Genomic DNA, 8,353 nt, shown 5'->3' with positions numbered 1-8,353 from the left:
TTTCTTTGGATCGAGAATATGATCATTATGAGATTCAAAACATGCCTGTCTTTTCTTTTTTCGAGGACAAATGGATTATTGAGGTGTAAAGATGGGTTCAAAACCAAAATCACCTGCTATCGCTGCTGTTTCTTCAAATCCTTCAACTGATCATCGATATCAAGGAATAATATATAGTTTCTTCAAATCCTTCAACTGATCATCGACATAGAGAAATAATATTATACAAATTGTGTTTTCTGTTAATTGCCAATTTGACTGTAATTACATCTTCGTTTACAGATGTCTTGCATGTATCACAAGGTATAATAGTCGCCGTGCATCCTCAGTTAAAATGTACGACAAAAGTACAACATTTATGGTTACATCCATATTAAAATGAAGGTAAATATACCAAGATATTAAAATACAATTGTACAGTCCTAACTTAATAATGCCTGTGAAGTTTTCCAACAAATCCGAACTGTAATTTTGAAATATTATAGCTGAGAATGAAAAGAGAGTACAAAGATCAAATTCAATGAGTGAAAATGCACCAGTAGTTCTCTAAACTGAGTTTCTTCCCTGAAATGACTTGCTTGTGAAGCACCAAGCAGCCTTGAACGGATCGCGGAAATCAAATATACAGTACAGATGGATTCAGAGTGTGCTTTCCAACTTTTGTGCAACATTTTCCTTTGATAGGGCGGAGTTGTCTTCACAATCTGGGTTAAATAAAAAGGAGTGACGCCAGTGTTAAACAGCTTTCCTTCTTGGGGAACAACGGTTGTGTTCCATATTTCTAATTATTTTGGTTTCAAGATCGCAATTTAGTGTAAAACATAAAAGCCAGCTGGATAAGCTTTATTAATTTCCCTCACAGGATCAATAAAGTATCTACAGTATCTATAAATCTCTTACACGTCATTTACAATGGCCTTTCAACTAATAGCCCGTGCAGGGATCAAACCCTAGCTGTTGGTACAGTACGAGTTGCGTAAGGCTCTGTAACGCGCAGATGAGAAACTAACCTCTGCTTCTTCATTATATACACAGTGAGCTATATATGAGAGCTTACTGCCTCCTACGGGCTCTGTATTTGATTGCGGTACAAGACCGGCCGTGGAGATAAAGTGAGACGGATGTGTGCATTAAAAGGCTCATAGTGTCCCTGGGAGGGCTCAAACCACCACCCTTTTGGTTAACAACCGAACCACAAAGACTCATGTACAGCTTAACACTTCTCGGTCTCAGTGAAAGTGATACACTCTGTAAAATTTCCAGAGATTCATTTATTTTTAAAGGAAAATCACCAACAGCGGCCGAGATCTACTGGAGTTTTTTCATTCTATACTGCGATTTCTGAAAGGTACCCTGTGAAAATACAAGTTTTGACGAGAAGGGATGGACATATAAGGTCAAAAGGCTTGGGGAATTGAACTTTAAGGTGAAGACTGCAGGTTCAGTAGCAGCAGAACCTAATCAGTATCAGTTGACTCCGATATACTTTGAAAATGAACTTGGGGATTTAGAGTCAGACGTGCTACCGTTGCACCATGGGGTACTTAATTTAAAAAAAAAATAGGAAAAAAAAATCAGTGTTCCTGGATCTGTAATTGAGAACAACACCTGCACAAGAGCTGCGCAGGAAGAATAAAATGTGGTCTGGGATGAAGAGACTCTCTTCAGAAGAGCGGCGCTCTTCACAGGAGATTTTTTTTTTTGTGAAGCTGATTTGTCTCCTTTGGGGAATTCAAAGGCATTGACAGCTGTGACCTCGTGGCGCAACGGTAGCGCGTCTGACTCCAGATAAGAAGGCTGCGTGTTCAAATCACGTCGAGGTCAGCTGTTACTTTTTCAGGTTCTGCTGGTCCTGAACACGGAATTCACACCATGCAGTTGAGTTATATCTGTACACCACATAGATAATCTAAATAAAATAGAGCAGTACAGGACACGCAGTGTGGAGCTCACACAGGCTTACAGTCTCTAGTATTGGAGTGGAGGGGAAAAAAAGAAAAAAGATAAGGCACAGTTCACATCTGCTTAACATCACGTCTAACTTCAGAGACAGCTACCTCAGAGAATGGAATCCCGGAAGTTTCAGATAACTGTTTTTAATACAGGTTCAAGCAAACCTGAAAGTTAATGAGTTTCCGGACACTTTTGTTTTATTAAAAAGTGTCTGAAGCCTGAAAATGTAATTTGTAAAAAAAAAACGCTATTGGACATTAGCAGGTGCTTTTTGTAACGATTTGCTATTTCATGCTGGAAAACAAAGGAAACAGACCCAACGTTTGCTTTCAGGTGCGGTTCATCACATAATATACATTTATTACTGAGGAGCTTGAATAAAATTTACACGAGCCAGGTAGAAGTCGAACCTACAATCTTATGATCCGAAATCAGACGCGTTGTTTATCAAACCGCTGGCATTTCACATGACCTGAATTCCCCCATAGTGTGCTCAGCGCCACTACTAGTAATGCACCGCTCCATCTAAAATTTTAAAGTGAGAAACATGTGTTTTCTGATTTTTTATGAGTTTTAAAATATAATCTCTTTAAATCAGACAAGGGGTTTATGTTTCGCATTGAAATTCTGATTGATTGAGAATTCAAAGAAAGACTGTTTTCTTCCACAACACCGTATAATTATCACATCCACCAGACTCTCCAACCTCTCCAGACCTTGCTGGTTGAGCAATTGCTCCGATAAATTAGGTCACGTATCATGTTAAATCATTTCTTCTCAACACAACATTTCCTGGTGCACGTTTTCTCTATGAAAAAAATACATTTTTCCCTTGCATGATTTCTCGTTTTTTATCAAAGCGTACAGAAATAAAAAAGAAGAAATAGTGTCGCAAAAGAACTCTGTCGCCCTTGGGAGATGTCAAACGCATTGGACATGAAAAATGCCAGATAAAAGCCAGTTCTCTTCGTTTCTCAGTGTCGGGGCTGCTACTGTATGTAAAAGAGGCAATTTGCTCTGAGCGCAGGTTCAGCGCTTACTGAACGCAGATGTCTCAGAGCGGTGTGTCCAAGTGGCTGTAAAAGGTGATGGCTGTCCTGTCACCGTAGCTTAGTTGGTTAAAGCGCTTCTCTATTAAACAAAAGAACCGAGATTCAAATCCCAGCCGTGTCTTTCTTCCTATCTTGTAGTACAGAACGTACCATTTTGGGCACTCACAAAGGGCTTGATTTCGTTAAATGCATGTGTTCACTTCCTTTCTGGAAAACTTGTTTTTGATGAAATTCACACAGCTTGCGAAAAATGAAATTCAATTCTTGGTTATCAGTGCAGAAGAAATATTACCGGCTGGCAAAATAAACGGTAAGAGATTTTTTTTTAACCGAAAACTTGTGATTCGAGAGAAGAACCTGCCAGTCAGTCTCTGTGGCGCAATCGGTTAACGCGTTCGGCTATTAATCGAAAGGTTGGTGGTTCGAGTCCACCCAGGGACGGGGTTCTTTTGCGATGTAAACGTTGTCTTCAGTCGATTGGATTTCTCAGCGAAACCATAACCATTTTAATATTTTCAGGAAATGCGAGTGTTTAACACGTGTCAGGGTCACCGGGAAATGTCCAATAATGCCCAACATTGCAACTCCCCAGAAAACCATATTCACCCAAGAAAAATGATCGTCGAATCGTCATTTATACTCCAGTTGAATCCTCTGCTGAAATATTTTAAAAATACAATGCAGGTTTGTTTGAGAACTTGACAAGCATTGTTACGATAGCACTGTGCAGTTGGATTTTGATATTTTGACATATTTACCTTAATTTTAAACATAAATACTATACAGTCTATTGTAATTTTAAAATATGTTAGCTGAGGATGCAAAGGGGTGAAAGGGAAAGGTCAGAGGGTATAGTAACAACAAGGTTAGGATTGGTAGAGGTGGTAGGGGTGTTGATGGTTTTTCTCTGTAGAGGATGATTGAGTTTTTTATCCTTCTCTGAAGTGAGAAATTGGAAGAGTTAGGAGTTGAGGGATCTGATGAGGTTAGTTATAAAAGGAAGTTGATGTGGAGCTGTTAGCCGTAAAACTTCCTAACGTCTTTGATGTTGTCATCAAAGATAAACTGCAGTAAGTAAAGATAAAGAAAATTATCTTTGCTTACTGCCCTGTCTTTCTCACACCTGAAGAAGGCTCCACGGCCAACACGTTATGTTTCCTTTCTTCTCTTTTCAGCATGGAATAATCCTTTACTTTTTCCTTTTCAGCCTACGCATGCTGACACAGCTACCCACCTGATATATAACATTCCTATAATCACAACTATGAATGTCCACTGTGGGTATTTTTTCCATTATTATTTATTTTGGCATTGAAGCATATTTTATGTAATACCAAAGTGTCATAATCACTGAAAAACATATTTTTTCATTTAGAAAGAATGAAAAAAATTAAATCACTTTGAATTGCATTTAGCCTGTTCTGATCTAGGTTTTCTATATACTTTAACATGCCATGTTCAGAATGTCACAACGCAGAAATGCAACAGTGAAGTGTCGTAATTACAAATGTTCGTGATGAGTGATTTTGTCTCTCTTACCTTAGTGTCGGAATACTAAGATGTTTTGGTAACGAGGAAGGAGGGAAAAAGTAAATCAGCAGAAGGGGTGCTATTTTGTTGACTATAAATCCTCACATGCCATGTTCAGAGGGTCATATTTAAAAAAAATGGTACAGTAAATTTTCTTATACTTCATGATTTTCATAATTTGTTACATTGTGTCTCACACCTTTGTGTCAGAATTCTGAGATGTTTTTTTCTAAACAGGGGCCATAGCAATACAACAGAAAGAGCAATTAGATTTTCCCAATGAATTCTCTCATGCCATGTTCAGAGGGTCATATTTTAAAAATGATACAGCAACATTTCCTGAAGTTCAGGATTTTGACAGTCTGTTACATTGTGTCTCACACCTCAGTGGCAGAATTGTGAGACGATTTTATAATCAGGAGGGAGGGTCATAGCAATAAGCAGAAAGTGTCATCACCCTTTGCTCATGCTCATCCACCATATATTCTCATATGCCATGTTCTAAATGTCCCATTGTAAACTGCTATAATAACGTTTCTTGCAAAATGCAAGATTTTGAGACTTAGAGAATTCACGTTTTGCCTTTGTCTTATTTACTTGAAGTCTAACATGCCAGTTTGTGTTATTGTGAGTTTTGAAAATTGGTTTTCGATTTTCTGAAATGTGTTTCATACAAAAATGCAATTTGGATAATCATTACTTACATATTCCCCTTTACTGAGGATATGTGCAGTAATCCACTCGGATTAGTATTTTTAAAAATGACTATAGAGAGCCATCTACAGGCGAAAGGCGGCATAACATCACAGCAGCAGTATTTAAGGTGGAACAAAAAACGCGAATAAGAAGCTGGCGAATAAGCAGCCAACTTCAGCCTCGTTAATGCAATAGGCTTGGGTGAGGTAGAAAAATATTTCTTCCTCTGAATCCTAACATTTTTGTAGGTGTTCTAGGACTTCTCGCCTCAGATAAAGCTGCCAATACATCACTTATTTCTACTCCATCAATATCAGCAGTGTTATCGGTACTGAGCCCTAAGTGTAGGTCCTGTCATCATATAAAAACTTGAACGTATCGACTGCATTCACCTGATAAAATCTGATAAAATTGAAAAATACATGGGAAACAAATTTGCGTGTTTTTTTCAGATCCAGAATAGCATCATCATGAGACTCAAAACAGACCTGTTTTAAATTCTTTCCAGGAGGAAAGATTATTCAGATGCAAGCATGGGTCCAAAATCAATGTACTCACCTATCGGTGTTGCTTCTTCAAATCCTTCAACTGAATGTCGATATTGAGGGATGATATCATACAAATTTTGGTTTTCTTTTGAAGCAAATTTTATTAAAATATGAGCCTCTATTATAGTTTTCTTGGATGTTTCACAAGGTATAATCAACCCCCTTGTGCCCTCCGCTAAAATATTATTAAATACAACAATCTTTATATATATATAGAACAGCATTTATGGTTACATGTATATTAAAATTAAGATAAATATACAAAAGTATTAAAATAGAAATGTACAGTCCTAACATAATCATGCTGTCCAACTGTCTTTTTTGCTTTTCAAGTTCTCCAACAAATCTGTGTTGTAATTTTAAATATTTTAACTAAGGGTGCAACGAGAGTATAAATGAATTCTCCCGCCAGCCATTTGAAGGTCAAAGTCCATGGCTGAATACGATTCCCTTGAATGTTGGCCATGACTGGTCATTCCCAGTGATAATGACTAATGTACTCAATTGTTTACTTGTTGTAGTTCGCCACACAAAACAACTGCATTTCCTGCAAATATCAAGTGGGTTAAGGTTTTACTAAGAAATCCAATTATCTCCAATAATGAGAAATGGGCTCGAACCACTAACCTTTCAATTAACAGCTCCCAGAGACTCACATGCATCCCTTTTCTCCATTTGCAAGCTTTTGGTAAAAAAAAAGACTTTATTCTTGCCAGCCTGTGATATTTGTTTTGCACTGAAAAGCAAGATCTGTGTTTCATCTTTCGCAAGCTGTATGAATTTCATGAAAAGCAAGTTGTTCTAGAAAGAAAATGAAAACTTGCATTTAACAAAATCAAGCCGCACGTGATCATCCATAGTGATACATTCTATAAGACAAGACAGGAAGAAAGGCACCACTGGGATTTGAACTCAAGGTCTCCTGTTTAATAGGAAAACGCATTAAACAAATCAGCCAAAGTGCTGTCAGAGTATTAACATCATGTCTGATGTCAGTGATTGCAGCTGACTATCGCTGGAGGACAGTTCACTGTGAACAAGTCAGCCTGCATAATGAGGGGAAGAGACCAGCCTCTGTGATGCACTATAGAGTAACACTAACCTTCTGCCCTACTATTCTCTGCTGCATTCTACCCTAGCAGATAAATATTGGTTTCCATGCATGTAAGGTTTCTTTTTTTTGTCAAATATTTTCAAGCATATTTTTGCTGTTGAAAATAAGTGGTTTGTGGTTTTGAGTGTTGTGTTCCTCTTCCCTTAGTGTCACCCAAAGTGATACATTGTGCTTTGGCAATTCTTCAGGCTATAGTGTTTAGAGGAGTTCAGTTGAATTAGTTTGCATAGATAAAGTATTTATTTTCCTTTTAATCCTTTAAAGCATATTACATTGTCAATACATTGTATCTTTCTTCCTACTAACTGTCATCATTTTTTTTCTGGCTTGATCTCGTAATCAGATATTTCAGAATCTTCCTTAAAAACTAGTAAAAGAAGTGGGACACATTCATGCACACTAACAAATACGAAAGGGTAGCAGGACACAGTAACCACCAAACATCTTGTAGATTATGAATGTGCCTAAAATATTTCAGTACTTTAGAGGGTTCTGCCATTTTAGATGTTGTACTGTGCCTGTCTGATTTATCAAACGTGTCATTTAAATCTCCCGTCATTTCTATATCAGTCTGAAGGCCTTTCAGTAAAGATTGTAATTCATCCCAAAATGCCAAGTTTCCCACTGTTGATACGTACAAAGAAATTAATGTACATTTTCCCCCAAAATCAACCAATTTAAAAATCAAATGCATCCCTCCTCATCTGCAGTTGGAGAGAATAATGTCAGAATAAATACAGGTTTAAAAGTCAGGAGCATTGATAGTCCTATTTAAAAATTTTGCTAAAATGCTCACAATATATTAAAAAAGTTCTATAAAATGCAAAAATAATTAAAACATATTAAAACAAGCTAAAAAGAAATGATACACAGTTATAAAGATCAGGAATTATCAATTTGAAGTTACAATCCACTTACAATATGCCAAAAATGGCAAGAATATGTAAAACAGGTGTATAATTTTTTTAAAATAAAACAAGTTAAAAATAAATACTAAATGCTTTTAAAATTCAGGAATGTGATTGGTCAGATGCTTACGATGAGTGTTGTTGGTGTTTCGTGTGATTTAGCGAATTGAAAAAATATTAAATTTAAAAACGGCAATAGCTCGTATGAAAAAAATTGTTCGTAAGTATCTTTGTTGTAACAGCTGCGCCAGAACTAGTGTATTCATATTCATCAGAAAAGTACCTGAACTTGACTGGTTTATATTCAGTTATGTGCGTTGGGAACAAAAGGGAGACTTACTGTACGTGGATTTTATTAGGTTTTAGGTTATTAGGTGTTGTATTTTTACACGTTTATGCCTACGAGCAGAAATAACTTCCTGCTTTCAGCGCTTTTATTGTTTCTGCTTGTAACCTCGAACAGAGAAACCCAGTACTGACTCACAGAAACGCCCCAGAGTTTCTGTGTTTCTGGGATTTAAGAGAGATGTATGAAGACAGTAAAGGGGAGTT

The 8,353-nt window shown here is 37.0% G+C and overlaps 2 non-coding genes across 2 annotated transcripts; both read left to right on the top strand.

Annotated features, from left to right (window-relative positions):
- Nucleotides 1-1,752: 1,752 nt before the first annotated feature.
- trnaw-cca (transfer RNA tryptophan (anticodon CCA)) lies at nt 1,753-1,824 on the top strand. Its single transcript has one exon. It is a non-coding gene; the product is annotated as a tRNA-Trp (tRNA).
- A 1,548-nt stretch (nt 1,825-3,372) lies between these two features.
- trnan-auu (transfer RNA asparagine (anticodon AUU)) lies at nt 3,373-3,446 on the top strand. The gene has a single exon. It is a non-coding gene; the product is annotated as a tRNA-Asn (tRNA).
- Nucleotides 3,447-8,353: the final 4,907 nt, after the last annotated feature.

Source organism: Atractosteus spatula, chromosome 10 (assembly GCF_055471065.1).
Source record: "Atractosteus spatula isolate fAtrSpa1 chromosome 10, fAtrSpa1.hap1, whole genome shotgun sequence".
Taxonomy (NCBI): Eukaryota; Metazoa; Chordata; class Actinopteri; order Semionotiformes; family Lepisosteidae; genus Atractosteus; species Atractosteus spatula.
The sequence above is the reverse complement of the archived record's forward strand: the minus strand, read 5'-3'. Positions and strand labels throughout refer to the sequence as shown.